Below are 25101 nucleotides of genomic sequence, written 5' to 3' on the forward strand. Positions count from 1 at the left end.
CAAATGTTCCAGTAATTACTGACTGCACGTTTGACTTCTGATCATAGAGGAACAATAATATAACACACACACACACACACACACACACACACACACACACACACACACACACACAGTAAAATTAACCTAATACTGTTCCACAAGAAGAACATGCGTATTCCCCCTCACCGGCAGCAGTGGCGGGAGTAGAGGCCGTGCGTCATGAAGGAGAGGAGCAGTGAAGCATGCCAAGGGAGGGTGGGGAAGAAAGTCAATGAGAAGTGGTGAATTAGACACAGCAGGCGAGGGACTGGAGAGCAGCACTAGGGAGGGGAGTGGCAAGTAAGACAGTGATGCGTAACGGAAGTAGTGGAGGTGATGTGGGCAATGCAAGGCGCCACACTAAGGCAGTGACGTAACATACTCTAGACTTAAAGACAAAAAGGAACACTATGGAGGGGAGGAGGAGGAGGGCAGTGATGAATGGTGAGACCAATGGAGGTGATGGAAAACGTCACACAAAGCACTTACCTAACACATTTTTTACTTACACTTGCCTTTATATTCCTGCCTGACACCGGAGCCTCCTCCCCCTCCTCCTCCTCTTCACACTTCTCCTTCCTGTTCCTGTTTAACCACTTCCAACAGTTCCCTTACCTCCTCTTCCTCCTCCTCCTCCTCCTCCTCCTCCTCCTCCTCCTCCTCCTCCTTCTTTTCCTCTCCCCAACTAACCTTCCTCAACTAATGTATTTCGCTCCTGTAGATATGTATATTTTTTTTTTTTTTGGCAAATAGTGTCAGGTAGAGTGATGTGTCTCTCTTTCACCTTCCTATCACATTTTTTGACTGTTTCTCCCTCAGTGCTGCATGGTGTTCTTTCCCTGAACCTTGCTGTCCTCTTGTCTCTAATTTACAGCACTTGTATCGGTAGTACAGCCACACAGACAGCCTCGGTACATCAAGTAGGGTTGTTGCTGTCTGTCTTTCCTTTGTATTCCATTGTATTCGTCCTCCTTTTCTTCTTCCTCCTTTTCCACCTTCGCATCCTCCTCCTTCTCCTCCTCCTCACATTTTCCCTTCGCTTACCCCTCTAACCTGATATAGCTCCCTCACTTCCTTTCCTCCTCCTTATCGCTTCTCCCTCTAAATGCCTCTATTTTTTACTCCGGACTCTCTCTCTCTCTCTCTCTCTCTCTCTCTCTCTCTCTCTCTCTCTCTCTCTCTCTCTCTCTCTCTCTCTCTCTCTCTCAATCTATTTATTTATGTAAAGTGCAGGAACCTTCCCTCAACTAGCTTAGTTTAATATATTTATTTGTATCTGTGGACGTTTAACCAGCCCACTCTTTTATTTGTTTATTTCTGTAAAGAACTGGAGCCTTCCTTTAACGATCCCAATTTTATTTATTTATTTATTTATTTATTTATTTATGTAAGGGATAGAAACCATCCCTTCACCAGCCCAGCTTTCAAACTCTTCAACAGGCACGTGCAGTCTCTTGATTGGCTCAGAACAGCCTCAAAGATGCCACACAGCAGCCACTTAAATGCTTCGTAACAATCTTCAAGGGTTCGAAATGTCGAGGACATTTCTAAGTTAAGCCTAACGCGGCGGATGACAGCCTCTAGCTCGCTCCCCGCGTGCTGCGTAGCCCAGCCCTGCCAGGCCCAGCTGAGACGCCCAGGTTGTGGTTTGCCCAAACAGCACTGGTGTGGCGAGGTTGGCAGTAATAGTTAGCAAAATGACCAGGATCACGTAGACTTTGCGTATTACATTACGTGGCGAAGGAAGATGCAGGAACAGAAACAAGTGGAGATGACTCGTGCATGGCGCCAACCCCTGACTCAAGGGAAAAGGAAACCAGGACACCCTCAGCCAGGATAGCGAGTTATTTGTGACTAAGCTTTCCCCAGCCATCGACCTGCAGCGCACCCATTACAGCTTCATGAAGGCAAAGAAAAATACTGATGGGATAATGGCAGATGAGTGGGCGACATTACACCACCACCACCACCACCACCAGTCCTGCCTCCGTTTCCGTGGCGAGAAGCTTTATTTGTAAACCACTTGTAGGTTCATGAACTGAAGCAGATCCTAAACAGATTATCTTCATAACAGTTGTGTCCTTACATTATTATAACACAGTCTGGTAGTAACTTGCTTTCCAAATGCAATAATACACACTCAGAAATGCAGGGAAGGTCAGGTGTCAAGTGTAGGCAGGTGATGGGACAAGGCTTGAACCATATTATGAAACACTTCTGCGCCGCACCTCTACTACCTTCAAATGGCTCTTGTTGAAGTGACACGGATTCTTAAGGATGTTTTTTACGGTTCCAGTGACAGAATAACAAGACTTCTACATTATTAACAGGAGAAACACCTGGAAACCCGGCGTACAATTTGTGTGTCCTTTGAAACAGTCGTGGTGGGACAGCGAAGCGTTTCGGAATACGGGCCACAGAATCAACTGAAGCTCGCCAGCCAGTCAGCGGCGGCAGGCGGCGGGAGTTCCAGCGTGGGCCGTACTGTCGAGGAACCTGCCTTGTTTCTTGATTTTCACACGTTTTAAGCGTTCTACAATCCGGAAATTGTTAACGTTGATCCTGGACATTGTACAATTACAGCAGTTACTGTGTGGTTTTGTATGTGCTGCCGTGGTGTGATTAGTGACAGTGCCAAGTGGTGAAGTAGTACCTGCCTTGTTACTTAACTGTCGTACGTTCTCAAGCGTTCCCTAATCGGGAACTTATTAGTGTTGATATTACATGTTGAACAATTGCAGTAGAGTACCTGTGTGCTTTTATGTGTGCTCTTAAAGTGGTGTTGTTAGTGACAGAGCCTTAGAAAACAAAGCATGTGTCCTGATTGGTATTGGAATGTGATTTTCTTTCGTTGTTTTGAGTTTCTATGAACCGGAACTCATTGACGCTGATATTAAGCGTTCAACAGTAATATAAAAGTTAATGTGTGCTTTCATATGTGCTCGTGACGAGGTGTAGTTAATGACAAAGTGAGGCACGTGTCGTAAGTGTAGTGGTGGAGAGGCGCGTGTCCACTCCTGCCTGACCCTCACCACGACGCAAAATGTTATTACCTCTCAGGCAACAGTGAGTGCTTGCCTTCGTCAGTCTCAAAGCTCAAAGCTTAAAGCTGGTATTGAATTAATATGATTTCCTTGCGTCTTTGTTTTTTTTTTTTTACTGGGAACTCATTAATATTGATCTCAGACGTTGTGCAGTCAGAGTACCTATGTGATTTTAATGTGCTGTTAACGTATTGCGGTGAGTGACAGACCCAGATAGTTAGTCACTGGTCAAAGGCTGTCTTCTGGTAAAGGAAGACGCTTGTTCACTCTTGCGCAGCCTCACCACGACCCATAATCTGATTTTCTCACAGGAAACAGTGAGTGAGTGCCTTCGTGAGTGCCACAGGTGAGGCGACTGGCTGGTATTGAAATAATGTTTTCACTCGGCTTATGCTTGGAAAGACCTGAGTGGCCTCGGCTTGCTGTCATGTGTCGTGGTGTGGTGAGGTGCAGAACAACGTGTATCTTAGGGAAGAATGCAGCTTTTGAACTTGTGGAATAAGTGAGTAGAAATAAGTGCATACCGAGTGCTTCTGTTTTCAGATTCAAGCATATCTTACCATATCTTACTTTCCTTACCTTACCATACATTGTACCTGCCTTGCCTTGTCTTGCCTTGCCTTGCCTTATCTTTTGTTTTTGTTTTAATGTAATAATGTACCTTATACCTTACCTTCCCTTATTTCGCCTTGCCTCTCCTTCACGAAGTGCCGTGCGGATTGCATATTACAAATCATGTGAGTGACCACGCCAAAATATAATTTCTAGTATTCTATAAATTGTATATATATTGCAAACTATGATATTTACTCAAGCTTAGATGTTGGTGACAGTTGGGGAATCCGAATATGCAGCGAATCACAATCGTAACATCAGTTTATTGCTTGAAGTGTTTCTGCCTGAAATAAAGTGCTTTCTTGATATATGCACATAACACAGTTCACATCCCTCTACAGTGTAAGCCAAGACAATGTAATACTAGCCTTAGAAACATACACTTACAAAACCCAACACAAATCACTTCATTTCACATCTAACATCCTCAGCACAAATCACCACACAAACAAATCAACTAAACACCACAACTTTCAGCACAATATTATCTCAAATAAAACTGTATGAAAGTACTTACTTCATTGGCCCACATCGACGCCCTTTGAACCCCAGCAGCACAACCCTGCCATGCCAACATCACAACTCTCATCAAGCGCGGCGTCCTCTACATTCTCCGTCTGTCGAACAATAATATCCAACGTCCATGATCCCCTTACCAAACATACTCACTGTACCAATCTTCACCAGAAAAAGCTCAGTCGCAGTAATGGAAAGTTAAATCACAGCAGTGGAAGCAAATAACCTGCATAGAGTAGACGCAACCACACAGAAATCCCACAGTACAGTGGTGGGCCGGCTTACACAACTCGCCAGGCCGACCATGTTCACAGGTAGTGGGTAAACGAAACACTGCCGAGATGCGCACCACAACCTGTACTTAATTTGTAACAAGTATGCACAGACCCTAAAAATTATTCAAGACATACGAGACAATATAAAGTAGCCAACATCTATCATTTTAATGATAGTGACCTCTCTCTCTCTCTCTCTCTCTCTCTCTCTCTCTCTCTCTCTCTCTCTCTCTCTCTCTCTCTCTCTCTCTCTCTCTCTCTCTCTCTCTCTCTCTCTCTCTCTCTCTGCCGCCGCCTCATCCCTCACCACGGAGAGTCCCGCGGTATATTCATCAAGGGTGAGGCAATATTCAGTACCTCCATTGTATTTATAACTCGCTCTAGGGGAAGGCACTGCAGCTTTAAGGCAGTTTGCACGATGGTGTGAGAGTTTAGCAGGAATTCAATTTATCACTGTGGTCTTTATAATCGTCATGAGAGAGAGAGAGAGAGAGAGAGAGAGAGAGAGAGAGAGAGAGAGAGAGAGAGAGAGAGAGAGGAACAATAAAATTATGTAGTATTAGTTATTGGGGTTTTCAAGGTTGCTTGATGATATCGAAGGTTCAGCGATAATTCTGTATTGACAACAGGAAAACACAATGAATTACTATGTTCTTTATAATCTTGAGGGAAAGAAAAAAAACGGTGTAGAGGAAGTCAGTGGAATTTTTAAAGGTGTTTGCATGATGGCATTGAAAGTTTAGCGAGAATTCTGCAATAGGAATGACAGCGGTGAAAACATTATCACCTTCATAAGAGAGAGAGATAAAGCAAAACAACAAGAGGCTGTAGTGGAAGTGATTGGAGTTTTTAGGGTGTGTGCATGATGCTGTTGGCTTTTGAACTTGGCTGTTTGGTTTTATCAGTAGAGTATTGGAGAAAAACTCGCAACATTATAATAGAAGGGAAACATTTAGAAAGCATGTAGCAGCAACAACAGTGTAAACTTAAGTAAATATAAGTGGATATCAAACTGCAACTGAATTTTCCCTTTTGTGTGTGTGTGTGTGTGTGTGTGTGTGTGTGTGTGCAATTGCGTCAGGGTATAATATAAAACGATTTCCTTCACCAGCTGAAACAAATCTTATCCCACAAACCAAATGTCACCTAAAACCTGCGATATCCCACCCTGATTTCGCTGGACGTGGCGGTGACTAGCAGCTGCCGCCGCCGCCGCCGCCTGTCACGGGGCCGCCTGCCTCCCCGCCGCCTGTCACGGGGCAGCCTGCCTCCACTAATGGTCGTCCTGGTGATGTGTGCCGCCCCCAAGTCCCTGATAATTACTTGATATATAGTTCCCTATTCTTTCGCCGTAAAGGATTCATGCTTTACCTTGCTTTTAGTTGTAGTTTATTCTTTATTTACGAGGTGCTTCAGAACTATACGATTTTACGAAAGCTAAGTGACTGCTTCCACGGCTGACTGTATTTTTTAACGTCAAGCCCAGCCTGAAACAAGTGAATGATTTAATGCGCGTTGTTTGCTTCCTCTCCACAATTACTTTCATGCATTCTTTTTTTTAGAATGGTTTACATCTTGTGTGAGTTGATTTCCACTCTTTTATGCCTCTAATAATGTCTTGTCTATTTATTCTATTCTTATTGTCTTTTAGTTTTTTTTTTTTTAAGTCTCTTCTGTATTTCTTTCTAGGAATACCATCTCCTCCTCCTCCTCCTCCTCCTCCTCCTCTTCCATTGACATTGCCACCTCATCCCCACGCGTGCCTTCCTCAGCCTCCGGTCATCACATCATGACCTGCCACCACGCCTGTCTTCCTGAATGGTAGCTGGGATGTCTTCATCTTCGACTTGATGATGATGATGATAATAATAATAATAATAGTAATAATAATGATAATAATAATAAAAAATTATAATAATAATAATAATAATAATAATAATAATAATAAACGATTTATTGATATGGCAATTGTTATACTGCAAATATACAATGTGTTTGGCAGGGAGGCTTACCATTAAACTGCAAACTCACACGTCTTGTTGAGCAGCGGGTTTGCAAGCTAGATAAAAAGAACGGGAAAAAGACGAAAGGGACAGAAAAAGTAAAAGAAAAAAAAGAAAAAAAAAGAAGAGAAGAAAGAAAACCGATATTTTAAAGACCGATATTCATCTGTAGAAAGCGAATTGAAATGTTGAAACTATATCGAACGAAGATTAATGAATAAATAAATAAATTCTCGTTTTCAAAGATATACTCGTTTTTAAGGACAGATATTCAAGTGTAAGATGCACATGGAAATTTTGAAATCACAAAAAAAAAAAAACAATATTTAAATAAATATAGGCATCTGATAAGATATTCAGTTCTTAACACCAATTGAAATTTTGCAAGACCACGCAAAAAAAGGTTGGCTAACGAAAAAAAAATTGGATTAAAATGTTAACAGGTCATTAAAAAGAGAAAACATAATCATCAAAAAGAAAGAAAAAAAAAAAGATTATTGGTCGAAAAGAATCAACAGTAAGAAGCGGACTGCACATTTTGAGAGGCGGGGCAGGCGGCGGGGAGCTCCAGGGCGGGGCCAGAACCTTACAAGCGAGGCCCCGGAAAATGTTGAGGTCCCGCAGTGACCTTGGAGTGTCCCTGCGAGAGGCCGAGATAAAAGCTTCCCTTACACGCTGATTTGCGCTGCTCCTAAACTTTTCCGGCATCGTTTTCCAGTAATGGTGCTACACTCCGGCTGAAGACACGGGTATAATATGATATGATGGTTGGTATGATATTTAGGAAGCTTTATTTATTTATTTTTTCCTATCGAATTTCATGTTAAAAATAATACGCGAATTTTGCTATTAATTATGTGATACTGGTGCGTGATGGCAGACGATGTAATGCGATGCAATGTTTGGTGTAATATTTAGGAAGTTTTGTTTGTTTGTTTGTTTTTTTTCGTATGGTGTTGTTTCATATCAAGAATAATATCTGATTTTTTTTTCTATTAATTATACGACACTGCGGCTTGATGGCATACGATATGATGTTTGGCATGGTATTCCAGAAGCTTTATGTATTTGTTGTAGTAATGCGTTGTTTCAAGTAAGGAATATCTAACACACATTCATATCAGGTATATTTTCCTGTAATTCTGCGACACTTTGGCTAGAAGGAGTAAGACAGAATATTTAGCATACTATTTAGAAAGCATTATGTATTTTTTTAGCGTTTGTTTACCCCGCTGACTGGAGCACTTGCTTTCTTCCATCACGTGTGCTTTCCCTTTGTAACTGTGGCACGCCGGGTCCTGAAGGTACAGTGTTATACTATTTGTTGTAATAAATAGATGTGTGGACCACTTGCGTTCTTATATCACGTGTGATTTCAAATGTAATTCCGCCACACTAAGTATTGAGGAGCACGTTATGCTGTTTGGTATATTACTTAGGTATGATGTTCAGTGTAATATGTACCACCCTGTGTTTTGTGATGCATGTATTTTTTTTTTTTTCCTTTTTCCCATCTGGGTAATTACTAGAGGACTTGCATTCTCGTGTCATTTGCGCGTTTCTCTAGTAATTCTGTGTCTTGAGGTTGTAGTGTACGTTCTGCTGTGGTGTAATACTCGTATATAGTAGATGCCTAGAACACTTGCATTCTTTTATCACGTTTTCTGCCTTGTAATTCTTCCACACTGGCTTTGAAGGAATGTTGATGTACGGTACAATATTCCCTAGAGTATCCAGATGAAATATGTTCCTATATCATGTTTTTTTTTTTTTCTGCAACTCTGGTTTGGAAATCTTCTTTCAACGCGGCAAACATTTTTCCCACTGTTTGTGCGCTTGGCTGTCCTCCTCCACCCACAACACAATACAGGTTACAATATTCAGTATCATATTGAGATTTTTTTGTTTTTTCTCGTGTATGATATTGTAATATGGGATTCTCCTATTTATTTTATCACTAGTAGTTGTAGTAGTAGTAGTAGTAGTAGTAGAAGTAGTAGTAGTAGTAGAAGTAGTAGTAGTACTAGTAATAGTAGCAGAAGTAGTTGTAGTAGAAGTAGTAGTAGTAGAAGTAGTAGTAGTAGTAGAAGTAGTAGTAGTAGTAGTAGCAGCAGAAGTGGTAGTAGTAGTAGTAGTAGTAGCAGCAACAGAAGTGGTAGTAGTAGTAGTAGTAGTAGTAGCAGCAGCAGAAGTGGTAGTAGTAGTAATAGTAGTAGTAGCAGCAGCAGAAGTGGTAGTAGTAGTAGTAGTAGTAGTAGTAGTAGTAGTAGCAGCAGAAGTAGTAGTAGTAGTAGTAGTAGTAGTAGAAAAGTAGTAGTAGTAGTAGTAGGAGAGTAGTAGTAGTAGTAGTAGTAGTAGTAGTAGAAAAGTAGTAGTAGTAGTAGTAGTAGAAGTAGTAGTAGTAGTAGTAGTAGTAGTAATAGTAGTAGTAGTACTAGTAGTAGTAGTAGTAGTAATAGTAGTAGTAGTCCTCCAGTGGCATTGTACAACCAATTTGCGAGGCTGAAAATTTAATAATCATGTACACGTCAAATTAGAAGACCTACATATACGCATTTTCAAAAGAAACCTGTGATGATAAGATGATAAAAAGACAGTTATTCTATTCATATTTATAATGGCTGACAGTCAATGTGTACTCGTAATTTGTAACGTAGAGACTTTGGTATGCAATGTGGCTGTAAGAAGCGGCACACATACCGTAGTATTGCTCTATATTCAGAATAATTATTTGCCTTAACACGTAAAAGAAGGTAAAAAAAAAAAAATCCTGGTATTGTTTTACATTTTTTACCTCTATTTGTCTAATGTGTTTGTCTCCCTTTTTATTTATTTTTTTTTTTCGACGTGCCCAGCGCAACTCCACCCACCGCACCGTATGGCTGTGAAGTGTGGCGTTATTTTTATGACTTTTTATTAGGAAATGACAGCTTTGCGCCACGCTGGCACGCCGCTGATAGGACCTGCAATGGAAAAAGGATCATCCGCCTGGCCTGCACCCGCAGATTGCTGACCATTCTGTCGCCCACGATAATGTTTTTGTATTGGTCATCGTGATCAGTTTCATTTATTTATTTATTTTTTTTCGCGTAAGAATTGTTTTGGCTGTGCGTGTTAACGATATAAAAACAAAGTGAGGAAATAAGAAAAATAAAATAATGTTTTTTTTGCTCTATTTACTTTCCACATCATCTGTCACGTTGCGTGTGTTAAGGACATAAATCAATGACACGCCCACGACAAAGTAAGAAAAGGGAAATAAGGTCCTTGTTCTTCATTTCCCACATCATCACTTTGGTTCAGTGTAATGAAACACGACGATCCAGAGTCTTACACGTTTTGCCCGGTATAGTTTTACGAAAAGAGTGACGTTCTTATCTTCTATTTTTCGCCACGCAGGTTTGGTTGTAGTGAAACGCGGCAGTTTCACTCCGTAGACTTAATTAATAATAATAGTGTGTGAGAGTGAGGTTCCCATCTTTCATTTACCAGATTAGTTTGGTTGTATGGGGATAAGAACAGAGTAATGCCAAGAAGAAATATAATCAAAGTAATGGCAGAAACAAATATGAACACAGTAATGGCAAGAAGAATTAAAGGAGAATGCAAGAATGCCTAATGTAATGCCCTACATGTACACCAACCAGTCGCTGTATGAACCACACATACGTCACTCTGCATATGCTCTCTCTCTCTCTCTCTCTCTCTCTCTCTCTCTCTCTCTCTCTCTCTCTCTCTCTCTCTCTCTCTCTCTCTCTCTCTCTCTCTCTCTCATTTATTCATGAAATGGCGGATAGATGTTTGTTATCCAATGGGGAACACAGCTTCAAGTCGCATCAAATCAGTCAGCCAATCAGCGCGAAGCAGGCAGAGCCTCCAGCTTCTCCAAAGAATATAATCACAGAGATTTGTTTATACTCCTTGAGCGACGCTTAACGGCGTGTTCTGTTGAGGGTGCTGCCGGTTGTGGTCTGTCAGGCTGGCTTTGTCAGGAAGGTATCATCATATTTAACATACTGGAGGTCAGAGGGCTAAAAGCAGTTATTATAGTGACAGATATTGTACTGAACGAAGCATGTCTAAATTCGCTTATTGATATTCGTTTGGTGTCACCGTCGTTCGGTGATTACAGGCACAGGTCAAGAGATGAGAATATGTAAATGATTGGCTAGCATGTTAAAGGACACATACTTGTGGCTTTATATTGCTTGCTCTTCGTGATATGTCCTCAGTTACGTTCTCCTTCATTGCATCTGTAACTAACGAACCATCAAACCATCCTCGTTGCGTATTGTATGTTATTGTGGCTGGAGGAACTATCAGTGGCTGGTGAGGGGTGATAAACGAAGCCTTATTTAGAGTTCTGCATTGCATCCATAACAATCAAACCATCAAACTATCTTCGTTGCCCATTGGGTCATTCTGTCTGAAGGAAACATCAGCGGCTGGTGACGGCCAGTCAAGGAAGCTTGAGTCTCACTCTAGCTTCCTTGGGTTGGTATCCCTCGTCATGGGTAAAGATTACGACAAATAAGAAAAAGGCAGAGATATAAAGACTTCGTGTTTGAAAGTGAAACGGTGGGGGCAGCGAGAAGTAGTAGTAATTACAGTATTAGTTCACTATCGTATCATTACAAATAGTCAACACATAACTACTACTACTACTACTACTACTACTACTACTACTACTACTACTACTACTATCATGACCATTTCCATTTTTAACACCATCCGTGACACACCAGAGGGCAAGAGAATGTCACAGATTACCGAATAGTTTCCTTTTATTTATCATGTAGCGATTACATAAGTGTGGGAGTGGGGAATAAAATAATACAATCCCTCCCCCAGAGTTGCTGTATTGCCTCTGCGTTGCTCCAGCACAAAGGGAGTAAGCGGGAGTGGCTCAATAACTTCATAGAAGCTGTTTTAGCTAGAGATGAGATGTGAAGTTTCCAGTTCAGATTATAAGTAAAGGACAGACCGAGGATGTTCAGTGTAGAAGAGGGGAACAGTTGAGTGTCATTGAAGAAGAGGAGATAGTTGTCTGGAAGGTTGTGTCGAGTTGATAGATGGAGGAATTGAGTTTTTAAGGCATTGAACAATACTAAGTTTGCTCTGCCCCAATCAGAAATTTTAGAAAGATCAGAAGTCAAGCGTTCTGTGGCTTCCCTGCGTGAAATGTTTACATCATGAAGGATTGGACGTCTATGAAAAGACGTGGAAAAGTGCAGGGTGGTATCATCAGCACAGGAGTGGATAGGACAAGAAGTTTGGTTTAGAAGATCATTAATGAATAATAAGAAGAGAGTGGATGACAGGACAGAACCCTGAGGAACACCACTGTTAATAGATTTAGGAGAAGAACAGTGACCGTCTACCACAGCAGCAATAGAACGGTCAGAAAGGAAACTTGAGATGAAGTTACAGAGAGAAGAATAGAAGCCGTAGGAGAGCAGTTTGGAAATCAAAGCTTTGTGCCAGACTCTATCAAAAGCTTTTCATATGTCCAAGGCAACAGCAAAAGTTTCACCAAAATCTCTAAAAGAGGATGACCAAGACTCAGTAAGGAAAGCCAGAAGATCACCAGTAGAGCGGCCTTGACGGAATCCGTACTGGCGATCAGATAGAAGGTTGTGAAGTGATAGATGTTTAAGAATCTTCCTGTTGAGGATAGATTCAAGGATCTTGAATTTAGATAGGCAGGAAATTAAAGCAATAGGACAGTAGTGTGAGGGATTAGAACGGTCACCCTTTTTAGGAACAGGTTGAATGTAGGCAAACTTCCAACAAGAAGGAAAGGTAGATGTTGACAGACAGAGCTGAAAGAGTTTGACTAGGCAAGGTGCAAGCACGGAGGCACAGTTTCGGAGAACAATAGGAGGGACCCCATCAGGTCCATAAGCCTTCCGAGGGTTTAGGCCAGCGAGGGCATGGAAAACATCATTGCGAAGAATTTTAATATGTGACATGAAGTAGTCAGAGGGTGAAGGAGAGGGAGGAACAAGCCCAGAATCGTCCAAGATAGAGTTTTTAGCAAAGGTTTGAGCGAAGAGTTCAGCTTTAGAAATAGATGTGATAGCAGTGGTGCCATCTGGTTGAAATAGAGGAGGGAAAGAAGAAGAAGCAAAGTTATTGGAGATTTTTTTGTTTTGGAATACGTTCCCATTCACATGAATATGATTATCCCTTTTGTGATAAAGATTTCAGAATACTACACAAGACAGAGAGTGTCCAGTATGGACACAAACTTATTAGAGGATATATATATATATATATATATATATATATATATATATATATATATATATATATATATATATATATATATATATATATATATATATATATATATATATATATATATATATATATATATATATATATATATATATATATAATCTTGACAATACAGCAATATATATAATGTTATTAAGAGCGGCTTGTTATGGAATAAGTAAATTATGCGCATACGGTGATGAATACTCACCCCCACACCTGTGTGGGGGTGTTGTTTTTGGATCACGCATTGTTACGTTACAGTGGCATGATACGTGTTGCGCTGCGTCACAGTTTTTGAGTCCATGGCGATGAGGCTTGCTTGGAAGCTTATTGTTTTCTTTTGGAGGTTGGGGGTGGGGACTGTCATGACTATCAGGACTATCAGGACTATCCTGAGAAGGGTGACAGGTGGAAGGGAGAAGGAAGTTGAGGTTGAAGCGTGATGGTTCAAAGGTGAACATTACCTCAGCATGAACTTCACTTCATGAGTGTGATGAGTGTGCCAGAGCGAGTCGTGTGGTGACAACACAAGACAGGGAACACACAAGGCTGGCAAGGTGGGACAGGATTGCACACGTCACGATGACAGAGGCGTATGGCAAGCTGTTAACTGTGAATGGCAATGGAACAGAATAACGATGATAAATTTGTTGTCACCCTATCAGATGACGAGTTTAAAGATTTTTATGAGAGTTATGAATCCACCCATGGATAATGAAATCAGTCTTGACTCTACTAACATACATGTAAACATTCCCATCATACTCAGCCGATGAAGTCAAGGAACAAATAAACAAAATTAAGCCAAATAAAGCCTGCGGCCCAGATGGTGTTCCTTCAGGTGCATTCCAATCATTACCACGCCGCTGGATCCTTATGACCACAACATTGTTCAACACCATTTGTACATCCGGTAGCTGCCCTGAGGAATGGACTAGTGCAAAGTTTGTATATTCAAGTGTGGCGACAGGAGCGAACCAGCTAATTTTAGGGGCATAAGTATCATTGATAGTTTGGCGACACTGCATGACATGGTACTGTGCTGCCGCCTGGGACGGTGGTTCGTACCACACCGGAAGCAAGCCGGGGAGCATTTTCCAGAAGTCTAAGGGAATTACGCGCACGCCTGCCAAGAAGCTCGGCTGTAGCTCATATTGACATCAAAATGTCACACGTATAAAATACTTATCGTTCTTAAAGAAAAAAAAAGTGTTGTTGACGCAGCATTGACGTCTGCTACCTGCTATCCTGAAGCGAGTCTTGGCTGAATGGAGATTTAAAACTTGTCGTTAGAAATGTATGCAGGGTGCATTAAAAAGACTTCTTGATGTCAGGATGCTAACATGTAATGTCACAATGTAATTGTTACACAGAGTCCGGTTAGATTACTCCCATCCTTACACTGTCTTGTGAAGGAAAAGCAAAGAAAGGTTTTTTTTTTCTATCTGGAGAGAAAGATCCCAACTGGACGAACGCCTGACGTTAGCAATGAGACTGGTCTTAGTCAGCAGATATGACACGAAATCCTGCTGTACATCACAAACTTGATTCTCTTCCAGACAGATGACACTGCATTAGGGATGTGAGACGTGAGGGATACATTGCTACACTCACAGTTCTCAAGGCATATGATCTCCAGACAAATCAATCCACACTATCCCTGCACTTTGTCTATAAAGTCTATAAAGAAAAAAAAAATGCAATAAACTAATTCTATTGTATTCCGCGTTGCCAGCCACTCCCTGGCAGTGAATGTGGGCGAGTAGAACAGGAGGGGACGTGGCCGCCTCCGGTTGGAGAAGCGGGTATAATATGTGTGCGGGAATAAACAAACCAAAGAATTCTACATGATGGGATATGCGGCTTCAGTGGGAGGGCTGCAGGAATAGACTAGTGAGTTTAGATAGCAACAGATGCCACGTCGGTCACCAACAGCTGACTGGGGTCTTGGTGGGAGAGGAGCGGACGTTACCCGGATCAAAAAATTATTCCCTGCACAGTGTACAGGCAAGAGCGGCTGCTGCATCTTTGGTAAAATGAAGAGTACTCTGCAGGTGGTGAGATTCCATGTATTGGCCACTGACGCCAGAAGATGTATGTGAAAGGCTGGTGACATGTTGACCGAGGTAATGTTGCTTGAATTTAAATAACAGGCAGTGTAAATGAAGGGAACACTGTCACTGTCACGTACGAGGAGCTCTCCATCCTCACCTTAAATCACTTGTCATTGTTATTAAATGCTGTAGGCTTTATTTCCTGCACATAAGAGATAGATAAACATTATTAAGGTAGCTGTGGAGACCAGACAAGTTATTACTGAACGTTCTACCGGTGTGGCTTGAGTAGTGTGATGACACATTTTTTCCCACATTCCCAGATCACTGAGAAGGCTGCATGTGCAGCCAGGCAGTCAAGTGATTAGGAAAATTAATAAAACAGTGATGTTCTGCTGGTGTAGAAGACCAGGGCCCGTATTAATAAAGACTCCCAGGAGTACTTCTATAACTCCTAGAAGTGCTTTTATCCTCCACTTTGCTTTTGGATGTTGTTCCTAAAAGCAGCGTTTACTTTCAGAGTAAAAGTTACTCCTAGCAGTAGAAAAGCCGATAAAGTAGCGGTTTTTTTAAATTTAGCAGCATCATTTTGAATCAGATCTAAGAAGATGTCACTCTTTTGGTGGTAGTTTATGTTTGTGAATCAATCTTTAATATTTCTAAGTAATTATAGACTATTTCTGAGCATTATTAAGAGCGATATGTCATTACCGGACATGTCGATAATTTGGCGGATGTAAACTAAGCGCCGCCCTCCCTGCCTGGCCAACATGCCGCTTGTCTTCTCAAGATGGATGGAGAGGACGGCTGTCGGTTCAACAGTGAAAGAAATTAGTGCAGCTATGAAACGTTACTCCCTGTAAACCTCACAGAACAAAGAAAACAATACAACAAAGCATAAATATGATCCGGGAGTGACCGCCAAGCAAAAGACTGCATGGGCATACATTGTTCACCATCTAAATTAACATGCACAGTACATCTCTCTCTCTCTCTCTCTCTCTCTCATATATATATATATATATATATATATATATATATATATATATATATATATATATATATATATATATATATATATATATATATATATATATACACACACACACACATACACACACACACACACACACACACAGATGTGTCTGCATGTATGTACGTATATTCCGCCTTTGTCGACAAAAAAACTTCACTCTTAACAAGATAAAAATCCCACCAAGGCACTTTCATGTTTGGCTCTCTTTGAGAGCACTTGTAGGAGCAACTCGCAACTTTGAGAGTCATTTTATGAGTTTGGAGCAATTCTGAAAGTAATCTTTACTTTGAGAGAAACTTTTAGCTTTGAAAGTGTTTATTACTACTGGACCAGTGGTGTTCACTGTTGAGGCTACTGTATAGACCACAGTCCTTTCCGGCATGCGTGGTACTGCTGCCAGGCATACTGCTGGGCGAGTTGGTGTCTCTTCAAGATTATTATTTTACTCCAACCCTTTCTCTTATGACGTAATTTGCCTGAGTGACTCAAGGATTTGATTCATGGCGCCGTAACACCGCGGTCATATGGCGCAGCCACAAAATGTTCAAAGTAGCAAAGATAATAGGATAAAATATTGGGATTAGAAACAAAATTATGGTATGGTTAAAAAAAATCAAAATAAAAAACACTAAATATATGAATATATAAAAGGAAGTGATATGTACCAGCAAAACCGTGAGTGTTACAAAGTGAGAGGTTTGGTATTTCAATGTATTAAGTCCAAATGACGCAGAAGAGTCAACGCAGTCTGGCGTTCTTGGTTTGTTAGCCAAGGCACCGACTCCAGTGATCCAGGCCCCAGGACCCAGCGTTGTTTGCTATGCGTCTTCCTCACTTGCCTTCAGGTTCTCCCGGTGCAAGGCTCAAGTCCCACCAAAGACTACAGTGCTGTTATAATAATTACACTAAAAGTAAATAAAAGGGAAGCCTGATGTTTTTACAACACTTCATTACCTCCTGATTGAGTGCAAACCTGTGTGTTACATGGCCTCAACAAAACAAATAAAAGACCTCTGTGGTTTTCAATACTCAGTTAAATAAAAGAAAAGTCAAAAATAATTTGTTACATTTGCATTCTTTGCATTTGCATTCTTTGCAAAATTCCTGTAGCAATTTTGTATTTGTAAGATGTTGTAACTCCACATTAACCAAAAAGGAACAGCAAAACTATAATGTGTTAGTCTGTTGGAAATTGCTTTGTGTTGGGCATGCCTTTCATTATTATGAATTAGTCATGTTTATAAAATGCCATTTTATTGTAGGTGTGTGAAATGGCTCCATGCTTTCAGTATCACTTGAGAAATAACTCTCACGCTGGAGGCTCCATTGTGATGCCACGGTGCTGCTGCTCAGTAATGCAGCCACGTAATATCTGTTCACTTATTGATAAATAAGTCAATATGCTTTATGCATACTGTCAAGAGAAAAAGTAACAGGAAGATGACTTATATGGCACTGGAACATTTATGACAAATTGTGCTGACTATAATTTCCTGATTCATTTTTACCAAGGCTGCTTTTCTTTGGACGGCTGTAAGAAGCAAGGTGAGGCACACGTCACACAACAATGCAGTCTCCCACAACATACACGTCACACAACAATGCAGTCTCACACAACATACATGTCACACAACAATGCAGTCTCACACAACATACACGTCACACAACAATGCAGTCTCACACAACACACACGTCACACAACAATGCAGTCTCACACAACACACACGTCACACAACAATGCAGTCTCACACAACACACACGTCACACAACAATGCAGTCTCACACAACACACACGTCACACAACAATGCAGTCTCACACAACACACGTCACACAACAATGCAGTCTCACACAACATACACGCGACACTCACAATTTTTCTGACATGAATGATTTATTTAGTGGAAGGTTCACGAATGAGGTGGTCCGCAGAGTTGTCAGTCAAATTCTGGAAGTGTAGTCGTGACACTACTAGTTTAATACTGTAATACTTGTTACAGACAAAATGCTCTGTTTGATTTGAGCATCTATGACTGTTTTAGTCTCACCCTGCTAGTCTGACGCTCTGAAAATTTCCCTTACTTCTTTGCTTATGTTTCGTGTGACATTGGTGTGTATTTTATGACGCTTGTATTTGTTCTAACTTCTGCTTGCTGTCGTGTTACCATTTTTCTATAATCTTATTTCAAGATCATGCTTTAGTTTTCATGTTTCAAATTTTAAGGTTTACTTGTTTAGTTTTCTATCATCTTTTACATTTATAGTTTTAAATAATTGTGAACAGCAAAGGTTGTAATTGAGTACCTACTACGCTTTTGTACTTTTGATTAGTTTTATTCGGCTGTTTTAATTACACAATGATTTAGTTTTGATTTTTTATGTTTTCAAGTTTCAATTGCTTTTGCATGCACAGTACATGTTTGGCAATACAAGTCTTGTGTGTATTTTTAGCAGCACCTGCAGGTACATATTTATAGCGCACTTTGAGCCTATCGCCGTCCACTTTAGTTTATCTTTATTTACGCTTTCAGCTTCCTCGTGCAAGTTAAAAGCCAGTCTATTAGTGGAATTATCTAGTTTTGATAATTTATCTGTTGGGGGCGTGTGCTATCAATACACCGACTGTGTGCCGAGGATTCACCAAGCTTTAGCCCGATCCATGTCCTGCCTTCCGCCCGCCGCTCAAAGACTGGTCGTGTTTGCTGAGCTGCAAGCTTATTCTCTTTATCGGCCTTTATCCTTAACAAGCAGTAACGAGGCCTTTGTTGTGCTTATCTGACCTTGTCTGTCTGTACTTATTTATGTGAATCACTCCACTTAACTGAGCGACCTTGAACCCACCGCCGCCCTTCCGCTACTGCCCTTCTGTTCGCACACACACACACACACACACACACACTAAAGGTCTGGTAGAGCAGTTGTTAGCGCGCCCGTTTCACAATCGGGAGGGCCGGGGTTCGAATCCCGGGTCAGGTCAGAAGTTTTATGGCGGACTTGTTTACAGTGTAGCCCCTGTTCACCTAGCAGTGATTAGGTACCTGGTGTAAGTCGGAAGATTTGACGCGCTGCTAGGTAGGAGAAACAAACTCGGAAAAGAACAAAATACACACGGGATGGTCAGGGCCTAGCTAGTAGGTTGACCGACGCCATCTGGCAGCCACTGCATCGAATTGTAAGATACTTCCTGAGGCTTAAATGTATACTTAAAATATTGTATGTATGTTAGTATTTAATATAAGTACATAACATGAGGATTTTCAGTTGTAAAAGTTCAAGATTAATAAACCGAATATTATTATTACTATTTTACACACACACACACACACAACGAAGCTAGCCATGGGAAGTGTATTCATTAGTGATAAATTCGCTTTCACTTAGTAGTCTTGAGGGTGTGATGTAAGGCAGTGCTTGTGATGGAAATTAAACACGTAGACTCGTTGTCTTGGCTAGCCATCATGTGTGTGTGTGTGTGTGTGTGTGTGTGTGTGTGTGTGTGTGTGTGTGTGTGTGTGTGTGTGTGTGTGTGTGTGTGTGTGTGTGTGTGTGTGTGTGTGTGTGTGTGTGTGAAATAGAAAAGAATATCAATATTTGATTAGTAAAATCATGTAAAAAATAGACACGCGCTTGTATAATGGTACATATAGTCCAGTGTATTTATTACAGAAAAATAGTATAGTGTGGGAAACCACACGATGATAAATAATGAGAATAACTGAACGAGGCAAGAGAATGAATGTGAGCGACAGAACAATATATAAAACTTTTCCTGTGAAATTATTGAAATAACTTTTTCTGTCGTGTGATGTTTTTAAGCCTCATTGCAATTGCAGATTGTGTAAAAATTCAGGTTTCAAAATGTTGGTTTTCAATTTATAAATTATTTTCAATAACAGAATCAAGCATTATTTTACTCCAAATGATTTCTCTCTCTCTCTCTCTCTCTCTCTCTCTCTCTCTCTCTCTCTCTCTCTCTCTCTCTCTCTCTCTCTCTCTCTCTCTCTCTCTCTCTCTCTCTCTCTCTCTCTCTCAATGCTGAGGTAACAAAGGAAGCGCAAAGGTGTGACGTTCTTGGCATCAATGATAAAACGCGGCATGAAATGCAGCCAGAGAGAGCATTGCAGCAAGCAGCAATAACGTAATTAGAAACAGATTTTAATTTATTATTTTGTTCGTTATGACAAATTCTGCCTCACTTTGAACAGATTACATGTCATGTGTAGTGTATGTAATGTATTACAGTGTGAGACTAATAATGAATATATCGTGCTGGCAATACTAGCGCTCACAATAATAATGACGCTATTTATAGGAGTAGTAGTGATGATAATGACAATAATAATAATGATAATAATAATAATGATAATAATAATAGTAATAATAATGATAATAATAGTAATAACAATAATAATAATAATAATAATAATAATAATAATAATAATAATAATAATAATAATAATAATTACAATAATGTCAGACCTGTTTCATTTTCATGAATATTGCAACCATTGTACAACACAGAGTAAGAGTGAGAGAGTAATAGTAAGCAAAAAAATGAGAGAGAGAGAGAGAGAGAGAGAGAGAGAGAGAGAGAGAGAGAGAGAGAGAGAGAGAGAGAGAGAGAGAGAGAGAGAGAGTGTGTGTGTGTTTATGTATGCACCTAATCCAGCGAAAAAGTCGTACAAATTCACGCAGCCACAGGAGCCGAACATTCACGAGTAACACAGGGATCTTATCTAACTTAGGCTGTGCTTTCCCTAGCCAACAGCCCCGTGAGCGTAAAGAAGATTCCATTAGCCAAGGGTGTGTTCGCGAATGTGAGGTCCTCGAGGTTACCCCCTGACTTTGATAGAGGCCCACTTGAGTCACAACATTAGTCAGGGTGCTCGCTCTGAAGCCGGACAATTTTGTGATGGATTGAGGTTTTACCAGAGTGACGCGCGAGTCAACCGTCCTCTAAAATGAAGAGTGCCTCGCCTGATGGCGCAGCAGAGAAAACTGTACCTTTTTATTTTAATTATGAAGCAAACAATAATTAGTTTTTTTTTTTATATAGTGAATACCAAAAACCCCAGGAGAGCCTGAATGAATAACATGATGCACTGAAAGTACTTAAAGAAAATTAAAGGAATAGATTAACCAGTGGCATTGCTTAGCGTGACAAGGGTAATTCTGTCATGCTCAATGCCAGCTGCATTCGTCTTGGCGACAACCGTCCAGTTTCTCCCACAGTACTGTGTAGCTGACCAGCACCTTATCCTTGAGGTCCAGGACATGTCTAGTAGAAAATACACAAGTCACAAGATGCACGCAAAAATACAGGTAACTCTGTTACTATCCAAGTGTTGAAAACACCAGCCGGAAATGTACAGTCTTGCAGGAGTAGAGGTGGCAGGCGTCCATCGTGCAGAACAAGTGGTGTTAAACATCCGTCCTGCAGGATGGCTGGAGCTTGTCCTGCTGAACAGGTGGAGGTCATGGACGCCAGCCTTGCATGACAGGTGGAGGTCGTGGATGTCTGCCTTGCATGACAGGTGGAGGTCGTGGATGTCTGCCTTGCATGACAGGTGGAGGTCGTGGATGTCTGCCTTGCATGACAGGTGGAGGTCGTGGATGTCTGCCTTGCATGACAGGTGGAGGTCGTGGATGTCTGCCTTGCATGACAGGTGGAGGTCGTGGATGTCTGCCTTGCATGACAGGTGGAGGTCGTGGATGTCTGCCTTGCATGACAGGTGGAGGTCGTGGATGTCTGCCTTGCATGACAGGTGGAGGTCGTGGGCGTTTGCCCTGCAGAACAGGTGGAGGTCATGATGTCTGCCCTGCAGGGCAGGTGGTGATGGCAGCAGACACCCTTCCAGCAGGACAGGTTTGGTGAGGGACACCCATTCAGCAGGACAGCTGGTGGTGGCAGACACCCTTCCAGCAGGAGAGGTGGGGTGGGGGATCCATACAGCAGGACAGGTGGTGATGGCGGACACTTGTCCAGCAGGACAAAGGGGGTGGGAAACAGCCATCCAGCAGGACAAGTAAACAAGTCTTCCGGGCCTCCATCTGGTCACTTTCTTCCTCATACCCTGTCCACCGATTTCCCTTGCTCCTCTTTCGTCTCGCACATATCAAAGCTAACCTAACCTAACGTAACCTATTCTAAAGTAACCTAACCTGACCTAATTTATCCTAAGCTAACCTGACCTAACCTAACCAAACCTGACCTAAACTAGTCACGCGCTAGCCCAGCCTAACGCAAAGTGCTGGCATAATCAAGCCTAACGTGACTTTACCGCTGACGTAACCTAACCTTCTCTAACGCTTTCGCCTGACCTAACATAAAGGCTAACCTAATCAAATCTAACCTAACTCACCGGCCTAATCAAACCTAACCTGCCGCACTAGCCTAATCTGAACTAACATAACCGCTCGGCTAACCTAACCTAACCTGACCTAATCTATCCTACACGAATCACACCTGACCAGACGTCACCTAACCTGACTTAACTAGTCTAAGCTAACCTAACTTGACCTAACCTATCCTACGCTAACCTAACTTAACCTAACCTAACCTAACCTCATCAGACCTAACCTAACCTAACCTAACCTAACCTAACCTAACTTGACCTAACCTATCCTACGCTAACCTAACCTAACCTCATCAGACCTAACCTAACCTAACCTAACCTAACCTAACCTAACCTCATCAGACCTAACCTAACCTAACCTAACCTAACCTCATCAGACCTAACCTAACCTGACCTAACCTAACCTAACCTAACCTAACCTGACCTAACCTAATCTAACCTCATCAGACCTAACCTAACCTAACCTAACCTAACCAAACCTCATCAGACCTAACCTAACCTAACCTAACCTAACCTAACCTATCCTAAGCTAACCTAACCTCATCAGACCTAACCTAACCTGACCTAAACTAGTTTAACGCGTTAGTCTAACCTAACCTAACGTCTAAGTCTAAGCTAACCTAACCTATCATACGCTAATGTAACCTAACCAGACCTAACCTAATCTAACCTATCCTAACCCAACCTGACTTAACCTGGTTTAAACCACTAACCTAACCAACTAACATCACATAAATTATCCTAAGCTAACCTAACCTGACCTAACCTATCCTATTCTAATCTAACCTGACCAGACCTAACCTAACATGACCTAAACAAGTCTAACGCACTAACCAAACCTAACCTAACCTAACCTAACCTAACCTAATCTAAACTAACCTGACTTTTACTAAACTAACCTAACCCGACAAGTGGCACGGTGGAAGGTTGGGAACAACCGTCCAGTGGCACGGTGGTGGGTGGGGCACCCCCGTCCAGTGGCACGGTGGTGGTGGGTGGGGCACCCCCGTCCAGTGGCACGGTGGTGGTGGGTGGGGCACCCCCGTCCAGTGGCACGGTGGTGGTGGGTGGGGCACCCCCGTCCAGTGGCACGGTGGTGGTGGGTGGGGCACCCCTGTCTTTTGGCACGGTGGTGGTGGGTGGGGCACCCCCGTCCAGTGGCACGGTGGTGGTGGGTGGGGCACCCCCGTCCAGTGGCACGGTGGTGGTGGGTGGGGCACCCCTGTCTTTTGGCACGGTGGTGGTGGGTGGGGTACCCCCGTCCAGTGGCACGGTGGTGGTGGGTGGGGCACCCCCGTCCAGTGGCACGGTGGTGGTGGGTGGGGCACCCCCGTCCAGTGGCACGGTGGTGGTGGGTGGGGCACCCCTGTCTTTTGGCACGGTGGTGGTGGGTGGGGCACCCCCGTCCAGTGGCACGGTGGTGGTGGGTGGGGCATCCCCGTCCAGTGGCACGGTGGTGGTGGGTGGGGCATCCCCGTCCAGTGGCACGGTGGTGGTGGGTGGGGCACCCCTGTCTTTTGGCACGGTGGTGGTGGGTGGGGTACCCCCGTCCAGTGGCACGGTGGTGGTGGGTGGGGCACCCCCGTCCAGTGGCACGGTGGTGGTGGGTGGGGCACCCCCGTCCAGTGGCACGGTGGTGGTGGGTGGGGCACCCCTGTCTTTTGGCACGGTGGTGGTGGGTGGGGCACCCCCGTCCAGTGGCACGGTGGTGGTGGGTGGGGCACCCCCGTCCAGTGGCACGGTGGTGGTGGGTGGGGCACCCCCGTCCAGTGGCACGGTGGTGGTGGGTGGGGCACCCCCGTCCAGTGGCACGGTGGTGGTGGGTGGGGCACCCCCGTCCAGTGGCACGGTGGTGGTGGGTGGGGCACCCCTGTCTTTTGGCACGGTGGTGGTGGGTGGGGTACCCCCGTCCATCGACGCGATGGTGGGTGGAGCACCTTCTCCAGTGGGACGTTGGTGGATGAGGCACCCCCTCCAGTGGAACGTCGGTGGGTGGGGCACCCCTGTCCAGTGGCACGGTGGTGGGTGGGGCACCCCTGTCCAGTGGCACGGTGGTGGGTGGGGCACCCCCCGTCCAGTGGCACGGTGGTGGTGGGTGGGGCAGCCCCGTCCAGTGGCACGGTGGTGGTGGGTGGGGCACCCCCGTCCAGTGGCACGGTGGTGGTGGGTGGGGCAGCCCCGTCCAGGGGCACGGTGGTGGTGGGTGGGGCAGCCCCGTCCAGTGGCACGGTGGTGGTGGGTGGGGCAGCCCCGTCCAGTGGCACGGTGGTGGTGGGTGGGGCAGCCCCGTCCAGTGGCACGGTGGTGGTGGGTGGGGCACCCCCGTCCAGTGGCACGGGCTTGGGTGGGAAACCCCTATCCAGTGGCACGTGGTTGGGTGGAGCACCCCCGTGCAGTGGCACGGTGGTGGTGGTTGGCCATCCCCGTCCAGTGGTACGGGGATGGATGGGGCACCCCTGTCCAGTGGTACGGGGATGGATGGGGCACCCCTGTCCAGTGGTACGGGGATGGGTGGGGCACCCCTGTCCAGTGGTACGGGGATGGGTGGGGCACCCCCGTCCAGTGGTACGTGGATGGGTGGGGCACCCCCGTCCAGTGGTACGTGGATGGGTGGGGCACCCCCGTCCAGTGGTACGGGGATGGGTGGGGCACCCCCGTCCAGTGGTACGGGGATGGGTGGGGCACCCCTGTCCAGTGGTATGGGGATGGGTGGGGCACCCCCGCCCAGTGGTACGGGGATGGGTGGAGCACCCCTGTCCAGTGGTATGGGGATGGATGGGGCACCCCTGTCCAGTGGTACGGGGATGGGTGGGGCACCCCTGTCCAGTGGTACGGGGATGGGTGGGGCACGCTCCAATGGGACGTTGGGTGGGGCACCCTCCTCCAGTGAGTCGTTGGTGG

The 25101-nt window shown here is 43.7% G+C and overlaps 1 protein-coding gene across 2 annotated transcripts in view; it reads left to right on the forward strand.

Moving 5' to 3' along the window:
• Positions 1 to 2419: 2419 nt before the first annotated feature.
• The window catches only part of LOC135113783 (uncharacterized), a 112878-nt gene continuing 90196 nt past the window's right edge, over positions 2420 to 25101 (forward strand). Inside the window, exons 1-2 of one of the 2 annotated variants that reach the window (XM_064029365.1) lie at positions 2420 to 2622; positions 3377 to 3567. The gene's annotated coding sequence lies outside the window, so the exon portion shown is untranslated. The remainder of the gene's footprint in view (positions 2623 to 3376; positions 3568 to 25101) is intronic. The other variant, XM_064029364.1, reaches the window with a different exon arrangement.

This window comes from Scylla paramamosain, chromosome 26 (assembly GCF_035594125.1).
Source record: "Scylla paramamosain isolate STU-SP2022 chromosome 26, ASM3559412v1, whole genome shotgun sequence".
Lineage (NCBI taxonomy): Eukaryota > Metazoa > Arthropoda > Malacostraca > Decapoda > Portunidae > Scylla > Scylla paramamosain.